Source organism: Microtus pennsylvanicus, chromosome 4 (assembly GCF_037038515.1).
Source record: "Microtus pennsylvanicus isolate mMicPen1 chromosome 4, mMicPen1.hap1, whole genome shotgun sequence".
Taxonomy (NCBI): Eukaryota; Metazoa; Chordata; class Mammalia; order Rodentia; family Cricetidae; genus Microtus; species Microtus pennsylvanicus.
Genome location: NC_134582.1, coordinates 38,134,863 through 38,161,097, shown reverse-complemented (window position 1 = coordinate 38,161,097; position 26,235 = coordinate 38,134,863). Strand labels below are relative to the sequence as shown.

Sequence of the window (26,235 nt, the reverse complement as noted above, 5' to 3'; positions counted from 1 at the left end):
GTTCCAATTTCTCTACCCCACACATGAAAAGAGCATGGAATTTGTCCTGGGTCCTTTTATTTTCTGAGAATGTTCGATTCAAACCTTAAAATAAAAATCATCCCAAATTTGGTCTTGGGCACGATGTCTCCAGGACAGGGTTCCCTCCTCTCCTGTGCTTTATGCTGTTTAAGGGTAGCTTTCCTGGGAATGAAGTGCCAAGTATAGGTTATGCATGCATTCCTCTGTGTGTGTGTGTGTGTGTGTGTGTGTGTGTGTGTGTGTGTGTGTGTGTATGTGTGTGTGTGCGCGCGCGTGCGCGCGCCCGAGTTTTATTTTTGGCGCACGCACAGCCCACGGTAGCCTCAAGGTCGGCGACAACCCTGACCGGTCGGGGTCCCCCGCCCACCAGTGCTCTCCCGCACGCCGAGGACGCGGGAAGGAGGAAGTCCCCCAGTGGCGGCGGGGCATCTTGGGGCGCCCGCGCAATTTCAGCACTGTCGTGCTGGAGCAGGGACAAGCAGGCAGAAGCCAGTTCCCAAAGGTGTGGACTTAGACCTTCACGAGTGGGCAGCCGGGGCCTGGCTGGTCCCAGCCGCGCCCCCGGCTCGCTGCCCACACCCAGGGGCTCCCTGCAGCCCCTTGGCATCCTCTCTGCAAGCTGTCACGGAATTTGGCTCTGGCTCTGAGGGGCAGCTGGTCCTGGCCAGGATCCCTGGTCCATCTCAAATGGAAACAGTTCCTCCTGAGGTATCGGCTGGGAATCTCAGTGGATATGCACTGGGGCAGGGCCCCCTGGCGTGTTTAACCAAGGCCAAGCTTACCACTTTGAGGCAAGGGATGCTTCAAATGGAGCTGGATTCCTGGTTACAGACTGAGGTAAGCCCTGGACTAAGGTGACATGCTGGGGACTACAATTTTAATGGGGCCAGCATCCCCCAGAGGTTTGCCTTTCCTGCCTGACCCAGGCCTCTGGTCATTCACCAAGACTTTTCCCACATAGCTTTTGCCTAGCCTCCCCACATCCCTGAGTGAAAGCATTGCCTTGTGGGGGTTTGGGCGGGATTTCCTTGGGCTCTCTAATTTCGGCATTTTACTGTTTACATTAGAAGGTCAATGCCATGGCTGGCTTGAAATTATTCCCGCCTCCTTTTGCACTTCCATCCCTTCTTTCTCATTTTATTTCTCTGTTCCTCTCTTTCCTTGTCTTGTGTGTTGTTATCTTCCTAACTTACCTGCCTTCTCTTTGAAAAATAGGAGACGAAATAAAAAGAGGGTGGGAAGAGCGTTGTGGTTTTGTGTGTGATGCCTTGTTGGGAGTATGGGGGGATGGCTTGTGAGACACTCACTTATTTAAAACGGGGACACCCACCCAGTTCAGCTTCTTCAGCGTCGCGGTGACAGGATGATTTCTGGACTATAAAGTACACTTCTATGCTTCTCAACCTCCTTCTCTTGGCTATGGGAACCGGAACCTGCAAGACTAGGTGGATGCTAAACTTGAGGGGAAGTAGGGTACTCTTAAGACCCAGGCTAGTTTGAGCCCTTTATGCTCAAGCCAGGGAAAGGTAATGGCGGCCCTTGCCCCTTCATAATGAGTGCATTTACCAAGCACTTCTTTGTCCCAGATGAAGCGACTTGGGAATAGACATTTTAAGTCATTTGATCATGGTCAGAGTAAATGGAGAAGCCAAGGTTGAAACTGAGCACATCTGGTCCCAGAACAATGCTCTCGCACATTCTTAGTACATCACGTGACTCTGCCCCTCACATACTCACCTGTCCATGCTGTTCTAGCCACTGCGGGCAGAAGAGTGAACAAGGCCACCTAGATCTTTGTATTCTCGTCAAGGGCAACAGATCACAATCAGTAAACAAGTCCACTAGTGAGAGACCCATAAAGAAAAAGTAACAGGACACTGCCTAACACTTAGCTCTGTGGTGTGGACTGGGGTGCAGCCCAGTTGGCAAAGTGTTTTCCCAAAGTCTGTCAAGTCCTGTAACCACAGCACTTGAGAGAGAAAGGCAGGAGGATCATGAATTCACGGTTAGGCCAGCCTGGGGTCCATAAAGCCCTTTGTCTGAAAGCAAAGCAAAACAAAAGCAACATGAGCAACAAAAGCCAGACTAAAAGTTATTTCCATTTGGAGAATGGCAAGAGAAACCTTGAAAAATTTGGAATACGAATTAGTCAGTATAAACAGTGGTGGTAATTACCTCTAACAAGTGGAAGGAAAAGTCAAGGCTAGACTGAGGTTCCTTTTGTAAGTATTTGGTTGGCCCCAGATCAAAAGTATTAAGACACTGAAAAGAATGAGTGGGTCCAAAAGGTCTTCACACCTTGCTGCAGGGACACACAACTTTGGAAGCCAGTAGGTTACCATATAGCATTTTGATCATATGCCCCATCTGAGCTCCAACTCTTGAGCAAATGGGCACATTTCCAGTGAATGACATGCGTGCAAAGACACACCACAGTCTGGTTTCCAGTAAACAGAATCATGGAAGGAACTTTACTACCTGCTGCTAGCGAGTGGTTGGAGCAGCCTGGTGTTGCCATGCGGAGGAATGTCAGACAGCCATCAAAAGCATGTACGGTACCGGTGAGATGGCCCAGTTGTACTACTGTGCTAGCACAAGGACTTGAGTTTGGGTCTAGCACCTATGTAAAAACACTGGGCGTGGCCATGTATATCCATAATCCTAAAGCTGAGCAAGTAGGGAAGAAGGTCTCTGGGAGTTTTCTGGCCAACCAGTGAAGCTGAATTGGCAAATGGAAAGACTGTCTTCAGTCATATGGTGGAGAGGGTGAGGAAGACACTGAGGTCAACCTCTGGCCTCTACACAACATGTATGCCCACCTCCCCCCCACATAAACATGCATACACAGATCTACACAGTTCAAAAATAGGCTAAACGACTCATAACAACATTATTAATTCTTAGTGATATAATCGTAACTGAAAAGTTGAGTGTGAAGACCACATATTGCATGATTTTTAAAACTACCTTATAAAGAACTAAGCCAAAAAGCCTAACTATTTAAGAATATACAAAGACAAAATGATGCAGGAAACCAAGCGAACTGTGACCGCAAAATTTGTGATGATGGCCGTCTTAGATGGGAGAAGCTAGGGAACCTTACGTTTGATTACAGATAAGTCAGTGGTACAATCCCAGCTGAGTTTTGGCAGGGAGGGCCAGGTGTACTTATTATGTCATTACAGATCAGTTGCCTTTTGCAAAGTATGGCAGGCCATGCATGGAAATTAATGAAAGTCTGAGACGAGCCAGGTACGGGATCAAGTCAGTATGTATACCCTAAGCTGAAGAAATGTGGGAAGGCGCTGAAGGCAGATAAATAAAGCTCCTGTTGGTGCCAAAGAGCTGGGCGTTTCTAAGGAAGAGCAAGGCAGCCAGAGCAGGGGTAGCGGGTTGGTCACAGGAATGAACTAGGGCCAGATCATGCAAGGCTTTGTAACGTAGCGGGCATAATGGAAGAGTTGGGAGAAGTGAACTGAAACAGCTAGTTGTGGACTGTCGAGGACCAGTGTGGCTTCCCTGCAGAGATTGGGAAGGACAGGCTCTATAGGGAGGCCCCTGCAGTAGTGAAGGGGGGAAAATGGTGGCAGGATTCTTAGTTTCTGCAGCTTGTTTGCTACACAAGGTACTCAGCCTGAGGAAGGCTCAAGTCACTGAACTCGAGACCATCCTCTCCTGCCAGCAAGCATCTAGGTGCTGGGCAGGGATGGAAGAAGAAGTCTTTCATGTCACAGAGGGCTCTTTGGCCCCACGTAACCTGATAGTGACTCAGGGTTGTAAAAATAGACTTGAAGAGAAGTGGATGTGTTTTTCAGATCTTAGCGTTCATATGACTAGACATTTGGGTTGATAAAGATGGAAAAAGAATCAGATAATTCCTGGAGTTTTCCAGTTCTTTTTGGTATTGTTTGGCTCTGAAGACATTGACTGCATATACAAGAAAAAAGAGGCGCATAGAAGGTTCATATCCAGAGGGGAAACCATATTTTGGATGTATTAATTTAAAAACAGAAATGCAAATGTCAGGTCGAGCATTGGACTACATAAAAAGGAGCAATTTATGGCAAGAGACATAGCTGTGGGAATTCAAGGTCATCCTGTACACAGCTGTCATTGTGAGATTGTGAAATTCTTTACCCAGAGAAATTCGACTTTCTTTTTTCCCCTCGGCACAGTATAAAGGAGAACAGTTTATCAATAAATATTTACACAATAGTTGGCTAAAAGAGGCTCTACAAACAGCAGGGGTAGCGGTGGGGAATGGCCTAGGTTCCTAACCTTGCTGTTGTCTGAGTGCTGAGGATGGCTAGTTTGTAGGTCAAAGCAAGTCCAACGGTGGAGACAGCTCATTAGGAAGATGTAGGCCATGGACCTTGGGCTTAGCACAGGAGTGCCCAGAGCTATTCAAATCAACCAGAATTGATGGGGACTACACCGTGAAGAGGTGGAATAGCCAGGAGAGCGCTGAGTGTTAAACAAAGAAAAGAAGTGAGAAGGCAGAAACCAGGACACATCTCAGAATACCGCAGTTCCTGTGGATGAGGGAAAGTCAAGTCATCAGGAAAATACAGGGTGGGGAGACACCTGGGCCATCAGTGGGTCCAGCTTGCTCTGTAGCGATTGAGGACCCTGGGCTGCAGGCATCTGTGACAGACTCAGGTAACCAGCTGAGGGCCAGCTGCCACAGTTCCTGTCACATGCAGCACCATAGTAGCTTAAGCTGTGTGTGGTATTTTGTGACATCATTAGGAAAGGTTTGTGGAGGCCATCCCACAGGAGGTATTTCAGCTCCATTCTGGTATGCCTATCATGAAACATTTGATTGTATACAGATTTCTATTTATTTAAGCTCTGGCCTCTCATGCTGCCACATCGTACTATCAACTTGGTGTGGTGACGTCTAATTCCTAGAAAAAATATTGTCTCCTTGCAATTATTATTATTATTATTTTTACTTAAATGATTGCCAGGCCTTTTACTTGCTATTGCCTAGCACAGTGCTCAGTGTGTGAAACGTGGGCAGCAAACACGGTGAAAGAAAGAAATGAAGGCAGAAACGGAAGACTGGGAAAATTTGAGGCCATGCTGCTGTCACGGATGAGATAGGCCCATGGATTCTCTGCAGAGTGCCGAGTGCAATCTCGCTTAAGAAAGTAGACTGGCAATTGATGGGCACTTCCCTTCTGGTCCCACATCTCACCTCAATAAGTCCCATAAAATGTGGAAAACAGCGAAGCTTCCAGTGTCGTCCAGATCTGGTCTTTAACTGTGACGCTAGGGGAGTTAGACTGTGGTACCTGGGTGTGTGAGAAAAACAGCACAATGCTCAGCTATGAGCCATTTTCAAAGCGTTTATCTGTCACTTCCTTGTCGGTGACCAACTGCAAGGAATGTTTCCTTTGGGAATCTGAGCTCTCTTCTTGTGAAGCCGGAGCTCTAGGAGTGAGGTAGTAGCCAGCTTTGGCAGCTGGGGAATTGTTCCTGAGCACATGGCGTTTGCCGTCCATTTTATACATGGTGCCATGTGGTTTTGCACTGTCAGTTGGGAGACTGAGCAGTAGTGACGATTCAGAATTTACCGACTCGACTTGACAGAAACAGTAATAGATGCCCGATTAAACCAAGATAAAGTGATAACTATGGCTCAGTCCCCTCCGTTCAAGGTGTTCCAAGTTCAGTTAAGGGACAAACAGACAATTGCAACAAAACATTCAAGGAGTCACTGTGTTGAAAGTCCCCAACTCCATGCCAACAGCCTCTCACCTGCTGGGGAGAATGGTGTGAACATCTCCATCGTGAGGGGCCCTTGTATTTACAAGAGAATTTACAGTGTATAAATCATGATCACTTTGAATTGCTTCATCAATATTTATGTTCTGACATAGGTGGGTTGCTCTTCATGCTTTATGAATGAAATTTAACTTTACTGAGCCAAGGTATTTCTTGCAGTACATTGCGATAGTCTGTCTTTCCAGTACCCTTTGCACGCTGTTCCCATTTAAAGGTATCTAGATCGCAATCCCCCAGGAATGGGCTTTGTTTTAAATCCTGATGTCACTTGGTAGAGTTGATGGCTAAGTGTAAGTTTCTTCCTTGGACATTTGTTCCCTGTGGACATTTGTTCCCTGTGGACATTTGTTCCCTGTGGACATTTGTTCCCTGTGGACATTTGTTCCCTGTGGACATTTGTTCCCTGTGAACTTCACACTATCAACATGTCCCTGCTAGGCGTGTGTGCATAAGCATCTTACTGGCTAAGGGGCAAAGCCCAGGGGAGGGCAGGATGGTTTCCATGCTTATGTAAGATTGGTAGACACTTGGATCACTCAGTTTGGTAAAACTTGTGTAGCCAGGAGAAGAGAAGGATAGCATTCAGGTTTTGTTCTTGAATGGCCTATTTGTTCATTCTTTAGTTGGTTATTTGTGAAATATTTATGTTTGTTCATATATACTATATCACAGATGAAGCTTGCCTGGTGATGATTTGCATAAGGAAAGCAAGTTCTTTAGTGTTTGAAAATTTTGCCAATGGAAGTAAACCTCCGACATCAGGAGACTGTAACATAGGAAAATGAGTTTGAGTGTCTCAGATCTACTGTTAAGAGTCTCAGCTTTGTGGAAGATAGTGCAATCAATTTTCTTGTTGCCTGCAGAATCTGTGTGTTGGAAGGGCAGGAGGTGGGGACGAATTTCCACTACCTCATTATCTCTTACTTGCATGGAAAGAAATGCTTGTGAGCCAACACCAAAGGTTTGGAATTTTGCAGGTAAATTTAGGAACCTTTGTGGCAGATAGTCTCTGAACACAGCAGCCACTGGTGTCTCCCAGATGACTTTCCTGTCCCTTGATGGAGGGTTAAGGTCTAGATCTTGGTCCCCTTTAGTCACACTGTGGTCATGATTTTATTTCCGCAACACGGAGGAGTTAAGTGACATGGAGACTGGGGATCCAGTCTCCATGCACAGGTCTGCTGATCCTGAACTCATAGTGCCATGGGGCTCAAGCTTGTCTTGTGGAGAGCCACACATTGGAACCACAGTCAGCCATCATGTGTGAGAGAGGCTTCTTGAATCTGATTAACTACAGTGACTGGCCCCAGAAGCAGAAATGCAGAGAGGCTCCTTGAGCTCCTGTGGTCAGACTTTCTTAGCTCCTGTCACTACCATAATTTACACAGCTTTGGGACATTTGTAACTGAACAATATGGCCAAAGTGCAAGTGTATTTCTTGACATCGTTGGCAGTCACAACCTAGTGAATGTTTTGAATGGCCATGTAGAAATGAAGAACATTTTATTTGCCACCTTCACCTTAAAGTGAAAAAGAAAACCAGCACCATGTGGCATGCTACTTAGAAAGGCAAAATTACCATTTTCTCTTGGTGTAATTATTAATAAAAGTAAGTACAGGTGTAGTTTATCAACAATGCCTTCTTTCTAGAGAGTATAGCATGAAAAAGTGGTTCTCCACCTATGGGTTGAGACCCATTTAGTGTGGGTTCCTAGGCTTTCTTTGGCTGCATACTCAAGGATGAACCCCAACATAAGTATAACGTGACTCTTGGCCACCCTTTCCCCTTCTGCTAGCACACCAGACAGCGTTATCCCCAGGGGTCTTCAGGGCTCGTTTCAAGCACTCTGCTTTCATCTTCTGCCCCAAGTGCTTTTCTTAGACTGTTTCCTTGTGTGAGATGGGGCATCCTCAGCCTTGGGAGAAGCTGGGCACCAATGTGTCCTGTTTCCTTGTGTGGAATGGGGCATCCTCAGCCTGGGAAGAAGCTAGGCACCAATGTGTCCTCTTTCCTTGTGTGGGATGGGGTATCCTCAGCCTTGGGAGAAGCTGGGCATAAATGTGTCCTTCCTCCTGCACATCTGTCCTGTATGATTACACAATCCTTAATTTCCTCCAAGCAGGATTTTCTGTTCTTTTTGCCGTGAAGAAATGACTTGTAGTGTAACACTATGCCGCGTCCAGTTATCTCACAAAACTTGCTGCTTTTTAAATTCCAGAGGCTTTCTGTGGTTATTGTATTCAACAACAACATTCCAATTTGACAGTAGAACCTGTAATAGAAAGGAATTAAAAATCTACTTAACGCACAGGATCCTTCCTTCTGTGCTTAACTTTTCTGGAGTATTCGTTTGCACTAGCTTGTTAGAAACAATTTTTTTCTTTGCTTTTTTTTGTTTGCTTATTTAGTTTTTGTTTTTACATCATGATCATAGTGTCCCCTTCCTCTTCTCCTTCCAGCCCCACCCACCAATCCACTTCTCCTTCTTTTCTCTTTGGAAAATGTTAAGTCTCTCATGGATATCAACCAGCCATGGTGTGGTAGTTTGAAAGAAAATGGCTCCCAAAGGGAGTGGCACTATTAGGAGGTGTGACCTTATTGGAGTGGGTGTAGTCTTTTTGGAGGAAGTATGTCGCTCTAAGGCAGGTTGAGGTTTCATATATGCTCAAGTTCCCTCCCAGTTTCTGAGACCACTTCCTGTTGTCTACAAGCCAAGATGTACAATGCTACCTCTCCAATGCCATGTCTGCCTGCATGCTGCATGTCCCAGCGTCATGATAATGGACTGAAGCTCTGAAATGTGAGACACCACAATTAAATGTTGTCCTTTATAAGCATTACCATGGCTGTAATGTCTCTTCACAGCAATAGAAACCCTAATTAAGGCCTATGGTATATCAAATTGCAGTGAGACTGGGCACTTTCTGTCCTATTAAGGCTGGATAAGGCAACCTGGTGGGAGGAAAGCATCCCAGAAGCAGGCAATAGAGTCAAACATGGTCCCTGTTCCCTTTGTTAGAAGTCTCACAAGAAGACCAAGTTACACAACTGCAATATATATGCAGAGGGCCTGCATCAGTCCAATGCTGGCTCCCTGGTTGTCAATTCATTCTCTGTGCACCCCTAAGAACCCAGCTCAGTTGATTTGGTGGACTTTCTTGTGGTGCCCTCGACCTGTCTAGCTCTCCCATTTCTTCCTTCACCTCTTCTACACGATTCCCCTCTTAATTTTCGGTTGTGGGTCTCTGTATCTGTTTCCATTAGTTGTTGGATGGAGTCTCTGATGACAATTGGACTATACACCTATCAGTGAGTCTAGCAGAATTTTATTAGCAATCATTTCTTGACTTTTTTTTTTGCCAGTCATGCTTGATTCTATCCTAGGCCTCTGAATATCCCACCTCTGGGTCCTAGTCCACCAAGCTGTGTCAAGGGTGGGCTCACTCTCTAGCATGGATTTCAAGCTGGACCAGTCATTGGTTGGACACTCCAACAATCTTCACACCATCTTTACCCCAGTACATCTTTTAGGCAGGACAAATTGAAGGTCAAAGGTTTCCTAGTTGGGTTGGTATCTCAATCCCTCACCGTAAGTCTTGACTGATTATAAGAGATGCCAGGTTCAGGCTCTGTATCCATTGCTAGGAGTCTTGGCTAGGATTACCTTCATAGATTCCTGGGACTTTCCATTGCACTAGGTTTCTAGTTCGTCCCAGAGATGCTCCCCACATGCCAGCTGTCTTTCCCATTACTCTCTGACTCCATTCTCTCTCCATTCCCTTCCCCCATTCATTGGTGATGTCTATTCTATTTCCCCTTCACAGTGAGGTTCATGCTTCCTACCTTGAACCCTTCTTGTTACTTAGCTTTTCTGGGTCTATAAATTGTAGCATGGTTATCCTTTATAGCTAACATACACTTGTAAGTGAGTACATACCATGTTTATCTTTCTGGGTCTGGGTTACCTCACTCAGGATGATGTTTTCTAATTGCATTCATTTGCCAGAAAATTTCATGACGCCATTGTTTTTTAATAGTTGAGTAATACTCAATTGTGTAAATGTACCACATTTTCCTTATCCATTCTTCAGTTTAGGGACATCTAGATGGTTTCTAGTTTCTGGTTATTATGAATAAAGCTGTTATGGACATAGTTGAGCAAGTGTCCTTGAGATAAGAAGGAACATCTGATGTGGGATTCCCCTCTGTATTCTGTGAATACCACTGGTTAATAAAGAAACTGTCTTAGGCCTGTGATAGGGTAGAGTAGAGCTATGTGGGGAAAACTAAATTGAATGCTGGAAGAAAGGAGGTGGAGTGAGCGAGAAGCCATGGAGCCACCAGAGACAGATGCACTGAAACTTTGCTGGTAGGCCACGACCTCGTGGTGATACACAGATTAATAGAGATGGGTTAAATTAAAATATAAGACTTAGACAGAAATACGCGTAAGCTGTTGGCCAAACAGTATTGCAAATCATATAGTTTCTGAGTGATTATTTCAAGGTTGAGCAGCCAGGAACAAACTAGTGGCCTCCTACTACAAATTGGTGCCAACATGGCCAACTAAAATCCACTTAAAACTTAAGAGAGCTTAAAAAGAAATTCTAGACACAAAAGAACAGAGTTAAACACGGCTTAATGCCATGGATGCTTAAAGAGAGATTTTCCTGATTCAGCAGTAGCTGCACAGTTTTGAAATGGCGGCTTTCTGGGTCATGCTGCCTGTGCAAACTCTGGCTCTTTCAGGAGGCCAAACATTTAAATGTGGTTTATGAGTAGAGTGCTACAACTTGCTTAATGGCAACATAGACCAGCTGTGTGCCTGAAAATGGGGCTGTGAGCATGGCTCATGCTGATCAAACCTCTGCCCCACTATGTTGGACTGGGCAGAGCCAAAAACAAAGCAGCCTTAGAAACGCTTAGCATTTTAAGAAATACTCCTGGACAGAAAAGGATTACAGATTCACAATAGGACAGATTCAGACATAAAAGACAATTAAAAAATGTACGTAAGCTTGAGAGAAAAAGAAAAAGAGGAGTGATCTCAGTGGCCCAGACTAACCAACTCAGCTGTAGCCCACACACATCCAGGGCTTGGAGTCGGCACAAGACAATGTCTACCATATCTATGATCTGTTGGAGTGTTTGAAGGGCCTGATCCAGTGGAACCATAGCTGCAGTATCTCCATGACTTGGGGTAATAGCAGAATATCTGAGAGGAGTGTAGGCGGTGATTCAGTTTTGATGGTGTACCAAAGCCAGAGGCCTTAAACCTGACCAACAACTCATTACACAATGAACAGTTGCAAGTAATACTGTTTGGACAAAAGGGTGTACTGCATGACACACAGCAGCTCCCAATGCCACTAAGATGAATGAAGAAGTAATGGAGAGGTGGGAAAGATGGAGGGGTGAAGTGTTTTGCCTTAAAAAATGTTTATTTTTATTGTATTTTTACTCTTATTTTTAGTTTTACTTTGAGGGTAGAATAATACAAGTGTGAGAGGCAAGCATGGAGGAACTGGGAAGTGAGTGGAATTGGGGTGCATGATGTAAAATTTCCAAAGAATCAATAAAACAAACAAAACATCTGGCCCTGGGCTCTCTTTTGGTTAGGAGACTTTTAATGACTATTTCTATTTCCTTGGGTGTTACAGTTCTATTTAAATTGCTTAGCTGGTCTTTAATTAACTCTGGTTAGTGGTATCTATTAAGAAAATTGTTCATTTCTTTTAGATTTTTAATTTTGTGGAGGACAGGTTTTTGAAGTATTATCTAATGATTCCTTGGATTTCCTTGGTGTCTGTTGTTATGTCCCTCTTTTTGTTTCTGATTTTGTTAACGTGGATATTCTCTCTCTGTTACATATATATATATGTATATATATATATGTATATATATAGTTATATTGGATAAGGATTTGTCAGTCTTGTTGATTTTCTCAGCAACTTTTTGTTTCACTGATTATTTGTGTTATTTTCTTTATTTTTTGATCTCAGCCTCGAGTTTGATCATTTTTTGTTTTTTTGGTGTCTACTCCTCTATACATTTGCTTCTTTTTGCTCTAGAGCTTTCAGATGTGCTGTTAGGTTGCTAGTCTGAGATCTCTCCAAATTCTTTATGTAGGTACTTAGTGCTATGTACTTTCCTCTTAGCACTGTTTTCATTGTGTCCCATAAGTTTGGGTATGTTGTGCATTCAGTTTCATTGAAATCTAGGAAGTCTTTAGTTTCTTTATTTCTGCCTTGGCCCAGTGGTAACTAAGCAGGGAGTTGTTCAGTTTCCATGGGTTTGTAGGCTTTCTGTTGTTTCTGTTCTTGAAATCCAGCTTCATTCCATGGTGATAAGATAAGATACAGGGATTTTTTTTAAATTTTCTTGTATTTGCTGTGACTTGCTTTGTGAACGAGTATATGGTCAGTTTTGGAGAAGGGTCCATGAGGTGATGAAAAGGTACATTCTTCTGTGTTTGGGTGAAATCTGTTGTAGACATCTGTGAGATCCACTTGAGTCATAACATGGGTTAGTTCCATTATTTCTCTGTTTAGGCTCTGTCTGGATGACCTGTCCATAACTTTAAATTTTCTCATGTATACAGGCAACAAAGGTAGTCTTAACTTTTAGAGTAGGCGAAGAGGACATTGCAGTGACAGTGTATATTGTCAGGCCATTGCTTTTCCTGTGGCTCAGATGACTTCCCCTATGAAGGACTAAGGTGACTGATGTTGGTGATACCCATGTGTTATTTTGTGTGGCTTCTCTTTCCTATTCACTTCACTTTCACAGTGATGTTCCTGAATGCAGAAACAGAGAGCATTTATGATATGGAAATAGATAGGCTGATTTGCAGAGTGCTTTAAGCCTTTGCCTTTTCCCCATAGGAAACACGGAAACACCGTTCTAAGAATGTGCTGTCACTGTTTGATAGTGACAGTGATTTGGTTCAGCTTATTAAATGCACATGAAGGTTTGGCTCACTCTTAATATTTGCCAGGTTCAAATCCATACTCTTTGTGAATGCGAATTCCCACCAGACTATTACATTTTGGGTGGAAGGCATGTTCTGCATTCAGAGCTATGATAGGCTGTTTTATATCAGACTTTTCCTTTGTAAATAAAAGACACCCAAGTCCATCTGCACCAAAAAAAAAAAAAAAAGTCGATTAGTTTGGCACATAGGCCACAGGTGGGAGTAGCTACATCAGGGTTCAAGCCAGGACTCCAGAAAGAGCTCCCTCACTCTGATTTTCTCGCCTTAAGATTTTCTCTCTGTCACTTAGCATTTCATTTGCACAAGGACTCAGTTCCCAGATGTGTTTGGGTTTGTGGCCCCCTGGCAAAGATCCAAACAGATCCAAGCTTTCAGCACTTAAACCCAAACCCTAGTGCTGAGTTTAAGACAGCTCCAAAGTCAATGCCATGTTCAGATTTTGGAAGAATTTGAGAGTGATTTCATAAGAGGAAGACAAGATACTAATTCTGTTTTAAAAAGGAAAATATACCAAGATGACAATGAGCACAGACGCGTGTGGTCATGGGAAGTGGGGAAAGGAGCCACCGACTCCTAGCTCAGAGACCAGCATTTTGACCTCACGTGCCTCTTTCAAAATAGATCCAAAGCTCAAATTAATCTCACATTAAATGATCACAGAGACATTGATGTATAGGCAGAACAGCAATTTATTATTTTATAAATACAATATATAAAACAACCCCAAACATCAATGTTGACAGAGCAATACATTCCCCCTCCAAGGCAAAGCACAAGAAAATCCAATCGTAAGAAATCTGATAAATGAAGATATATCAATACAAAAGAAGACAGTGTCATCTACATTAGAGCCTGTCACAGGAACTAGAAACCTGGGCTTTCTGGGGCCAGAGCAACATTGCTTTAGTAATAGCTTTGGAATGCTTGATGTTTGGTCTTCTCTTTTGATAATAATCACATTGCAGCTTTCAGTTTAGGGTACCTTCAGATTCACCTTGAGTATAGACTTCCAGTTGGTGGAAATAAATGTATCTATAGTTATTTTAATAGAATGGTAATACGTGTGGGTTGAATATATAAGGGATCAAGCAAAGAAGTCATCTGTAGATTCATGAAGGTATAATTTTGTTATCATGTGTGTATCCGTCCATTTCCACCTATCTGATCAGAGGTCTATGTATAACCTAGAATGCAAATAGAATTTATTTTTTTGTATATACTAAGTGATGGTTTCACTGACATTTCCTTTAGACCTCTTCCATCATATAGTCCATTTTATACTTTCATACCCTACACACACACACACACACACACACACACACACACACTTAACTCCTTTTCTATGTATTATAGAAGTTACACATTATTTGTTTTCTGAGCCTGACTTATTTCACTTAATGTGGCTTCCAGTTCCATCTATTTTCCTGAAAAATCTCATGATTTATTTGTCTTTACAGATGAATAAAATTCCATATGGATCATATTCTCTCTCTCTTTCTTTTTTTCTTTCTTTCTTTTTTTTTTTTCAAGACAGGGTTTCTCGGTGTAGCTTTGGTGCTTGTCCTGGAGCTAGCTCTTGTAGACCAGGATGACCTCAAACTCACCGAGATCCACCTGTGCCTGCCTCCCGAGAGCTGGGATTAAAGGCGTGCACCACCATTGCCAGGTTTAGATGACATTTTCTTTATCTATTCATCTGTTGATGCCTAGGCTGATCCCTTGGCTATCGTGAAAGATGCAATGATCAGCATGGCTGTTCAGGTATCTCTATAATGTACTGACTTAGCATCCTGTGGGTATATACCTAGGATTGAGATAGACCCAATAAAAGCTATTTTAAAAAATAAAAATTTATTTGCTTTTTAAAAAAACAATCTTTTCTCACTTTACATCCCAATTCCCATTCCCACTCCCTCCTCTCCTCCCATTCCTTTCACCTTTCTCCCATCCCACTCCCCATTTACTCCTCAGAGAGGGTAAGGCTTCCCATGGGGAGTCAACAAAGTCTAGCATATCATTTTGAGGAAGGACCAAGGCCCTCCCCACTATATCTAGGCTGAGCAAGGTATCCCTCCAATGGGAACGGGCTCCAAAAAGCTAGTTTAAGCAGTAGGGATAAATCCTGGCCCCACTGCTAGTGGCCCCACAGACTGCCCCAGACATACAACTGTCACCTACATTCAGAGGGCATGGTTTGGTCCTATGCTGTTTCCCCCACTATCAGTCCAGAATCAGTGAGCTCCCATTCACTCAGGTCAGCTGTTTCAGTGGGTATCCCCATCATGGTCTTGACCCCTTTGCTCATTTTATCGCTCTTTCCTCTCTTTGACTGGACTTTGGGAGCTCAGCCCAGTGCTTTGCTGTGGTTCTTTGCATCTGCTTCCATCAGTTGCTGGATGAAGGTTCTATGATGACAATTAAGGTAGTCATCAATCTGAATACAGGGGGAAGGCCAGTTCAGGCACCCTCTCTACTATTGGCTGTCTTTTCACTCTGCTCATTCTTGACCCTTTTCTGTGAAGAATCTTTTTAATCTTATATAATCCCATTCACCTTTCAGATGTCCTTTCCTGTATTTAGATCTTAAGGTGCTTTACATGTTTCTCTTGGGAAGTTTATGAATTTTATATGTCCAATTAAAGTATTTGTTTTATTCTGAATTAATCATTGTTTATCATGAAAGATAGTCATATTTCATTCTCTGCATGTGAATATCTAGTTTTGCCAGCGCCATTTTTTGAGGAGACTGCATTTTCCTAATGTGTATTTCTGACAACTTAAAGATTAAGTGGCTGAGACTTTGTAATTTTATTTCTAGGTTTCCTTTTACATTTAGTTTTGCATCGGCTTTTATACTGGTGCCAAGTTGTTACATCACTGTGGCTTTGCTGTATAATTTACGATGTATTGTAAGGCTTCCAGCATTGCCTTTTCTGCTTGGGGTTTTTTCCTCCTTGGCTCTTTGGAGTCTTTTCTGCACCTGTGTGAATTTTAGGATTAAATCTTTTTAGAGGTCTGTGGAGAAACTCATTGCAATTTACATGGGAATTGCATTGATTCTACAGATTGCTTTAAGTAACAGAGCAAATAACATAACACTGAAACTGCCAGTGCACACGCATGGGAGGTCTTGACATTTTCTAGGGTCTTATTTAGCTACAGTCTTCAGTTTTTAAATCTTTCTGTAGAAGTCATTTGCTTCCTTGTTTAGATAATTATTTCCTACTTTTCTAATTTCTTTTTTCTTCTTTTCTTTATTTAAAAATTTATTGTATATGGGTTTTAAAAAAACTAGTTTATTTCTCAGCAAAGCTGTTATTCGTATATAAGAAGGCTGTTGGTTTTTGCATGTTGATTTTGGATCCTATCACTTTGCTGAAAGTGTTAATGAGATGCAAGGTAGTCTTTAGGGTATTTTATGCTTAGAATGTACAAACTGCAAATAAATGGATCATCTGTCTTCCTTCTTCCTATGTAACTGTATCTCTTTTCTCCTTTTTTCTTGTCTTATTGCTCTAGCCAAGACTTCAAGCACAGCACTGAGTAAAAATGGAGAGTGTGGGCATCCTCATTTCCTTCTCCAGCTTCCAATTTGTTTTCATTTAAAGTAGATATAGGAATGCTTATTTGTGATTTCTCCTCTGTTAGTTTTCAAGGATTGCTGGTTTACTGTGTGGAACATAATGGGTTACTTCCTTTATTTGTTACATTCTTATGAGTTTTACATTTGTGTTGGTGGGATTGCAACTGTCCTTCTTCCTCCTCTGTGTATAATGTGCTCCACTGAATGTCTTCTACAGATCTGCCTTGATGGTCATGAACTGCCTTACTTCAGGCTTGTCTTTGAAAGTACTTATTTTTTTCTATCAGTTAAAAAAAAAACTTCACTGGCTGTCTTTGTTGGCAAGTACTTACTCTTAGGGATTGAAATATATTTCCTGGATTTGAGATTTGCCGATGAGAGGTGTCTGATATTATTTTCATGTTTCCTTTTGTGTGTGAGCTAGTATATTTCCCTTTATAGTTTTTAATACAATTTGTGTTTTTGACCTACTCATTGTAATATGTTTTGGAGAGGTTATTCTCAGGTTATGTCTGCTTGGGAATTCGACATAGATTCTGTGTTTTGCTGTCTTTTTCTGTTTCTAGGTTTGGGAATATTTTCTAGAGTTCTTGGATGTGTGGTCATGCTAATTTTCCTTTTATATTTTCGCACATGCATGTGGGTGTACAGGTGTGTGGGGCAGGTGTGTACGTGTGAGCATCTGTGTGTGGAGGCTGGAGGGCAATCTGAGGTGTCATCCTTATGAATGCCATCCACCTTGTTTGAGGCAGAGTCTCTCATTGGCCTGGAACTCATTGTTTAGGCCAGACAGGCTGTCAAGTGAGCCCAGGGATTCACTGTGTGTGTCTCCCAAGAGCTAAGATTCTGGGTGCTTGGCATTTTTACTTGGGTACTAAAGATTAAACTCAGCTCCCTGTGCATACAAGACAAGACCCTTACCAAGGGAGCGCTCCCCAGTTCTTTTTTTTCTGACATTTGAATGAAGTATTTCGTCATCATACCTCCTTCCCCGGTGTTCTTTCTCCTATGTGGCCAAGTTTCTTGATGATATTTTCCAATGTTCTTTTATTTGACTCATTTATTTTTCATTTTCAACCTTTTTATTTTTAAAATGTGGATTTCCTTGATCATTTTTCTTCTAAGTGTTCTTTTCATTCATATTGCTGATTTTCTCATTTGCTTTAAACTTTTCCCTGTATGATACTGACATTTTTCTCCACATTTTGGATAGAATCCATAGCCTGTTTGTTTCCTATTTGAAGTCACTGATCATTGTACTGGGAAACTTTTGTAATTTTCTTGTACCATTTTATGTATTTAACGATCCTTGAATTCAGTAGCTGAGGAATCTTGCTCATTTGGGGCAGTCATGACATCTTACTTTTCTCGTGTGTTTCTTATGGTACCATCAATACATCTGTTGGTTTGGACATCTCTTCCAGTATTGCTGGATATTTTAAACAGCTCACTTACAGTTTTTATAATTTGACCTCCACACATCATTGATCCACTTTTGTGTGTGTGTTTTTTTTTTAAATCATGTATTAGGGTTCTCTAAGAGAACAGAATCAATAGGGTCAGCTTTAAAACAGTAACAACAGCAGAATCACACATGAGAGCTGAGAACTCAGTAGTTACTCCATGTTTGAGGCTTAGTGATCCAGACATCCCATTCAGGTGCCAGAATACTAAAAGGTTTTCGGGGAGTCACTGGTCCCTAATCTAGGGAAAGTTCACAAATGCAGAATTTGACTTCAGTGTAGAAATCATCACCATCAGCAGCAGCAGCAACAGCAGCAACAGCAAAAACAACAGCATAAACCAATTCAGCAAGAAGAGAGAGGCAAGGAAGGCCAGCTAGCAATAGGTAGAAATGATCTCCCTTCTGCCGTGCTCTTTTTAGCTGGATTGCTTGGAAGAAGGTACCACCCACAGTCTGGGTGGCCCTTTCCACACCTGTCAAAGCAATCAGGCACTTTTTCAGGGGAGGCTCCTTACTCAAGTCATTCTAATTAGTGATAAGTCGACATCAAAATCAACTGTTGTGGGAACTCTTTCAGCCAACAGCCTTTAAGATACCAGCCCACTTAGGTGTGGTCTCTTATACTATAAATGCAGCCGTAAAGCTTGCGCTGTCTCTCTCTTGGCTGCTGGATTCGGTTCCTGTTCCCCATTTGTGCAGGGGACTGTAAGCTGTGAGTCTACCCCTAAATAAAGAACCCTTCATTATACTCAATTCTGAGCTAGTGTGGGACTGCTTTATAGCCTCCATGTACAATCTACCCCATGGAAGGAGACTTTGTATTTCGTAATTGTTTTGTGAAGCAAGTACTTGTAATTGAAGCTTCCTGGCAAGTGCACTTCCATACAGCTACATTGCCCTATGATTTGTTATAAAAGTTCAACAGAGTGTTGTCACAATGCATTCTAACTAAAAGATACTGTTCAAAGGAGACCAAAGGTATGTTTCAGTAAGCAAATAGTATAACAAGGTTTCAGAAGTCATGGTTAATTTTTATAGGATGGGTAAAGGTATTTAACTCCCTATTATTGAAACATACTGCAAATTTAGTTTTATAAATCAAAATAGTTATTTCTTCAAATATTCTAACAAATTAAATTTTCTACAGTAGTTATACTTTATCTCAGTGAAATGGGTCAGTAATCCACAAAAGATAACCATTTTATGAATTTCTAATATAAAAGATTTCTTTCATTTTAATTAACCAGTTGGGCAGAAACTCAACCTTGAGCTTATAAAATATAGGATAAATATGTATTTACCAGAAAATGTAAAGGTCATCTATGGTCTGCAAGTCTTTCACACCATCTTTATTAGGTCAGTTTGCCTCTGTCTGTCCCCCAGGCATCATACTCAGTTAGAAAGCTGTACATGCAGTGCTTGATACAGCCTCTATGGTGGGTGGCCCTGATTGATGGCCCAGACTTCCCTCTCTTACTGGCACACACTTGCAGTAGCGGCCCATCATTCCTGGCAGGCTGGTATTGTAGCTGATAGTATTCACAGCTGTGTAAGACTGTGACTCTTCTGCCCTAGCAGCCTGTTTGGCATCTCATGGCACTTTCTACTTGGCATCATATAACACCATTTATGCTGGCAACAGGAACAGAGCTTCCAGTTCTATTCTGACTTGATTTCTCTTTGTCCTGCAACCAATGTATAAGGACAGGTTTTATTCTACTGCTTGCTACTTAATACTCAAGCAGTTCACAGAGACTACTGTTTATTAACAGTGCTTTACTCTGGTCACTCATGGCTAAGGCACCCTTTATTTAAATTTATAAGGATTGATCAATCTGTTGTATTTGTCTAATAAACCCAAGGCTGTTTTCATAATGTGTCCACACTCTGAGCCAGAGTTCCCGTCTTTCTGTTCTTGTTTTGTGTCCTTAAACACACTGTTCTCACTAGAATAATCTCATGGGTTGAGTTCAGAAACATAGTGGGAAGAACATAGCATTAGACGCAGAATGAATTCGTGGGTTGCCTTCACTTTACTTAATTGGATTGTCCATAATTCATTTTCCAAATTTCCTTGTCATTAACTAACTCTTCAAGTGACTATTGTATTGATATATTCACTCTAAATACTTTTCTGGATTACATTCTTATTATTATGTTTTACTAATGGCTTCCTGTTAGTATAATTGCTATTATAACCATGGTAGTAATATTTTCTGAACCCAGTTCAACATGTGTTGAAGAACTTCTAATTCACAGTCCCATAGACCTAAATGACACTTCATATAGAACCCTTGCATTGCCCTTCTCCTTATAGTATATGCGTGTGCATATACTATATACTATACTATATACTATATACACAAACAAACTATAAATAAATGTGACAAAATATAAATAAAATCAGAGCTAGGCATGGAGCTCAGTTGCTATGGTGCTTGTCTAGCGTACATGAAGCCCTAAGTTAAATACCCAGCACCACATGAACCATGTCGTGGTACACACTTGTGATCCTAATACTTGATTGGTGGAGGGAGGTGTATCAGGAGCTTGAGGCCATTGTTGACTATATATGTACTCACTCATAAATGGCTTTTAGAAATAAAGCAAAGAAAAATCAGCCTACAATTCACAATCCCAGAGAACCTAGACAACAATATGGACCCTAAGAGAGAGATACATGGATCTAATCTCCATGGGAAGTAGAAAAAGACAAGACCTCTTAAGTAAATTGGGAGCATGGGGACCATGGGAGAAGGTTGAAGGGGGGGAGAAAAAAGGAGGGGAACTGAGAAAAATATATAGCTCAATAAAAACATTAAAAATATTTAAAACCCATACATAAATACTTTTAATACATAATATAATTATATAAATGCTTTTCTGACAGATTTAGAGCTTTCCTGGTTACATTTTTCAAAAATAATTTTTAGTGAAGCATTATTGTCATTATTTTATGAGGATATAAGGAAGCAATATTAATATTAATCTGATTAGCCAAAGTAGGTAAACTATTCCATAACTTTGAGCATGTGTGTTGATTTCTCTTAATACCATTATCTTCACCACAGCACCTCTCATCATGCTTTATAAAATTTCATCAGTAGGAAATCTCATGAATTCTAAATGAGGTGCAGTGTGTTCATCACGGAAAGAGGTCGGGAAGCAGCTAAAATAAAAAGCTTCCACACGAGAAGACTAGATATTTGTTTTTAAAACAACAAAGAATCATTAGGGCCTCACCATCACGTCCTGGCAGGCATCCAAGAGCAATCTCAATAGCTTGCATTGTTTGATGGGACCTCGGGGATACCCAACCAGCAATCGCAAGGAAGGTGTTCTGCATTGGACACTGGACTTTCTTTCCATTTGGCTATCTCTGGCTTCTGGAAAAAGTATTGCATCCTCGTAGAGTAAGTCCTCTTAAGCTCTCTCTATGTATTTTAACACACACACACACACACATGCACACACACACACAACACATATGAAAGTTTATAAAATAGTAGCTTTTCATGTAGTTTTTCATACATACTTAGTCCTAATTTTTTCTGTTCCACCTGTTTCCCCATTTTTCTTTCCCTCCAGCCTAAACCGCACCCCAATTATTTCCCTTCCTGATTTCATATCACCTGGGTTCTACTATTCTCCTTTAAAACTTTCTCCCTGGCCCCTAATGGCTCCCTTTCTGCCTTCTACAGGCAGGACTTGGAGAAATGAAGCTGCAACTGACCTGGAAGTTTCTTCCCTGACAGTTAGCTTTCATGGCAGGTGCTATGTAGGCTGATGGAGGAGATGAGTCAATGGTCTTAATCATCTACAAAACCTGTGAGCTACAGTAATGACTAGCCTGGCAAGATCTGCCCATGGGGTCAATAGTTGATGAAGACTATGGGAGTTAGCACTGCTTTCTGATCAGATTTAAGGCTGATTTCATCAGAGGAAATGTGTGGTGCTCTATATCTATATGGGGAGTTCATAGACCTTAGTGATAAATCTATTTTTATTATTTTGCAAAATGGACATAGTATCAAACTACCTTCCAAATACTTATCTCTATGTGCATAGATTAGTGCAGCTTCCAATCCTCATTAGATAAGTTTCTTTATGCAGTGGGTGGTAGTTAATACAGAGAAACCCAGCTGGTCAAAGTGCAGAGAACGAATGTCTGTGGAATGCTTAACCATAATTGAGACATCTGTACTATATACAACCTACCCCCATGCCTCAGAGAACATCACAAAAAGGATCGGAAAAATTGTAAGAGCCAGAGGTAGGACATGACTTAGGAAAAATGGTCTCTTCTGGACATTGCGGGGAACCCTGTAGTCACAGAACCACAGCAGCTATGGCTACTAGGTTAAGCAGGACAATTCTCCAGCAAGAGCTGAAGAGCTAATGACAGTTGGTGGTTGCTAGGGGAGAGAAAGACAGTGTTTTTGGAAGGGCATAGTCCCTGTTGGATTGACTCTGCTCCAGCGGCTAGCCCCGCACTCACGTGTATATGGAAAGCATGATTTAGATTCGGAGGATTCTGAAAACAAACAGGCATGGAGTGGGGAGGGGTTGGTGGGTCTGGCAGGAGTGGGAGGGGTATGGGAAAAGGCTCTGATTGAAATATATAGGACACATGTGTGAAATTCTCAAAGAACAATCTTAAAATCAACACCAAAATAGCATTCCTTAACTTTTGCGATTGAAACAGTAAACAGGATACCAGGAAGAGCCCTCGGAAGGATGGTGGGTCACCACCCATAGCAGACCTTGCTGCGTTCAGATATGTTGAGGACCAGTCTTTGTGAATTTTAAAAGGATAGTTTTTGGGAAAATGACACGGCCCTTGTTTTCTGCTCTCTCACACTGCTCTGCCCTGTTGATGGGGCTTGCTTCCTTTGAAGAATTAGCTAACTGACAGGAAAGTTCTGTGTGTGAGAAAATTAACTCGGAAGTTGGTCAGATGTCCAGAGAAATTAACATTCTCAGAAAAGCCTGAGGATACTCCACATTAAAGATGGCATGGTGACAATTTAATGATGGAAAGAAGAAAGCCAGTCACTTTTAAGTCTCCTCAGAGGAGGCAGGCGCTAAAAATTGAATGAGATCCAAAGGAGGTTGTTCAAATATGCAAAGTTACTTTAACTTTGAAAACAAATTGAAATTCTTCAACCGTGTTTCTTATAAAAGTTACCGGCGTGCAACCCGCTAAGTCAAAAGATGGCAGAAGGAAGGCTTCTCCTTCCTTGTCTTCTTCCTTCCTGTGCCTGCGATGTCTCACAGCCCCAGGCCTGTGGGTAACTGGGCCTAAGGTCCAGGTGCTGTATTAAAAATGTATGTTAAATGACCGGTGGCTGGAAGGATCTGAGCTAGGTGCAGCGAGCACACCTAAGTCGTCACTCCTCAGGTGCTGAAGTAGGAGCACCACTTGCGTCCACATGGGCGACATAGCATGATCCTGTCTGAGAGAAACCTGTAAGAAAAACAGAAGACTGTGGTACAATAGACACTGCATATGGGAGAAATGTATGAGCTCCCCAAATCTATGTCTTCTTTTTCCTACAAATCTCATCATTTTGTTAATAATTTTATCTCATGGTCAATGAAATAGATTACAAAAACTTTAGATAAGCAGAAACAACAATAAAACCTCAAAATTGTGATAAATTAAAAATATTTTATTAGTTTGGGATAATTTCTTTCTTTTACATCATCATCATCATCATCATCATCATCATTATTATTATTGGTTTTTCAAGACAGGGTTTCTCTGTGTCGCTTTAGAAGCCTTTCCTGGAACTTGCTCTGCAGATCAAGCTGACCTCGACACAGAGATTCCCCTGTCCCTGCCTCTCGAGTGCTCGGATTAAAGGTGTGCAACACCACTGCCCAACAGTTTTTGATAATTTCTTTACAATGTGTTTTGCTCATTTTTACCCTTTTCCCCCAAACTCTTCCCAGATCCCCTCTTTCTGAATCACTCAAATTTGTGTCTTAAAAAAAATCGGAGCCTAGGCAGTTTGGATGCTCACCTTACGAGACCTGGATAGAGGTGGGCTGTCCTTGGGCTTCCCACAGGTCAGGGAACCCTGATTGCTCTTCGAGCAGATGAGGGAGGGTGACTTGATCCGGGGAGGGGGAGGGAAATGGGAGGCGGTGGCGGGGAGGAGGCAGAAATCCTTAATAAATAAATAAATTAAAAAAAATCAAAACAAATCTATGCTGCTCATACATCCACGACTGTGTGGCCTTCCGCTGGAGCATGATTGACTTACCAGTGACTGCAATCTTAGAGGAAACTGACTCTCCCTCTCCCAGCAGCTAAGATTGCCAATGGCTTTGACAAGGGGTGGGACTTGGCACCTAGTTCCATTCTCTATGCTAGAGTTTGATCTGGTTTGGGCTTGCGCAGACATTGTGCATGCTGTCACAACCAAAGTGACTGTGTATGTGCAGCTGTCCTGATGTGTGTCCAGAAGCCACACTTTCCCGGCAGTCATCCACTGCCTCTGGCTTCCATGCTCTTTCTGCCACCTCTTCTGCAATGCCACCTTAGACATAGGAGGGTGGGTGCGGTGTAAAGGCTGAGCGTTCTGTAATCTCTCATTCTCTGTGCCTTGGCAAGTTTTCGGTCTCATTGTTAGTCACCACCTGTTGCAAAGAGAAGCTTCTTTGATGAGGGCTAAGAGATGCCTTCATCTGTGGGTATAATGAGAAGACACGAGGAGTTGGTTTAAGACTGTGCATTTAGTAGGCTGATAGTAGTAGGTTCTCCCAGAGGGCCTATGATCTGCCTATTCTTAGGTGTTTGGGACAATAATGGTAACGGGTATGCAGTTCACCCTGTAGAGCAGAACTTAAGTCCAATTAGAGAGTGGTTGGTTACTCCCATGATGTTGCCATTATTGCACCAGAGGGTATGTTTTTCCAGGGCAGTCAATATTGTAGCTCTCAGCATTCACAGCCACAAAAGACTGGTAACTGCTTTTCTTTCTTCAGGGTCCTGCTTAACACCATTCTTGCCAGTAGGGGTGAAGCTTACAGGTCTGTGCCATTTTAATTTCTTTATGTTTTATAATTCAGCTATGAATTACCTTCAGCTATAGGGTCTTACTATTCAGTTCTTATATAGCACTGACAATAGTCTAGAAAGTTTGTGGGTCTGTGGGACCTCACTGGCCAGCAACTCTATATGTTAGTTCATGAGAGTCTAATAGGGCATTATTGTTCAATTGAAGAATAATTCCATTTTAATCTTTCCATATATATGTATATATGTATTTCTTGATCTGAAAATTCATATGTATATATATGAATATTAGAAAATATACTGTATAAATCAATAAAATACTAGAGGCATTTTCGGCTTTTTTAAAAACAGATTTTAGTTTTACTTTTACATTAGATTACAGCATAATAAGTTTCCATATGAGATTTTTATACACATTTGTTCTTGCTTGATTCTGCCCTTCCTTCTTTCTAAATTGTCCTGTCCCTTCTTTTTCTCTATTGTGTTCTTTTGGCTCCAGTTTTCTCTCTTTCTATTTTTTCCCTCCCTCCCCAAGCCTCACCTTTTCATCACAAAGGAACCTTTCTAGTTTTCTGGCTTTTGCACATGTTTATTCCCATCTGGATACTCACTAGTTGGGAATAAACCTTCCACCTGGTAGGAATTAGAGGCTAAGATCTACATATGAGAGAGGAAAATACAAGGTTTGATTTCCTGAACCTGGATTAGTTTGCTCAATATAACGTTTTCCAGTCTATCAGTTTCCTTAAAATTTTTGTTATTTCATTTCTCTTTGTAGCTGAATAAAATGCCATTGCGTATATGGACTGCACTGCCATTATCTTCTATTGATGGATATCAATGCTTGCTTCATTTCCCAGCTCTTGTGGAAATTATCAGTGGTAAACAGAGATGGGCAAGCAGAAATATGAACATTCTGGTTGGTTTTTATAGTGCATGAATCTCTTAAAGCTACCATTGGTTAAAGGTACCACTGTTCAGGAATTTCTTAAAACTGTGAGTGGCTAACCTGAGGCACTAGTAACAACACAATGGGATGGAAAATTAATTTTAGTAGAGAAAGAATATTATAAAAGACACAGAAACCAACCATCTTTGACAAATTTCTTGTGCTTCTATTTCTGTGTGTAACTTTGCATGTTGCCCTAAAGGTTGAATGAGGCTCATAATTTGTTCAAAAATGTCCAATTCCTCTTGAACGGAAAACTCAAATTTTATTGCACAATAAAATTTTATGATAAATATGGATTTCAAACTACATAAATAATTTTATATTCATATAATTATATAGTAATAAGTTATTTTCTTGGCCAATATAACCTGGGAATAAATATAAGGTCAAACTGATGGGTACAAA

At 41.6% G+C, this 26,235-nt stretch overlaps 1 protein-coding gene across 2 annotated transcripts in view; it reads left to right on the top strand.

Moving 5' to 3' along the window:
• Positions 1-359: 359 nt before the first annotated feature.
• Positions 360-26,235, top strand: part of Kcnn2 (potassium calcium-activated channel subfamily N member 2) — a 350,618-nt gene continuing 324,742 nt past the window's right edge. The window contains exon 1 of one of the 2 annotated variants that reach the window (XM_075968719.1): positions 360-858. The gene's annotated coding sequence lies outside the window, so the exon portion shown is untranslated. The remainder of the gene's footprint in view (positions 859-26,235) is intronic. The other variant, XM_075968720.1, reaches the window with a different exon arrangement.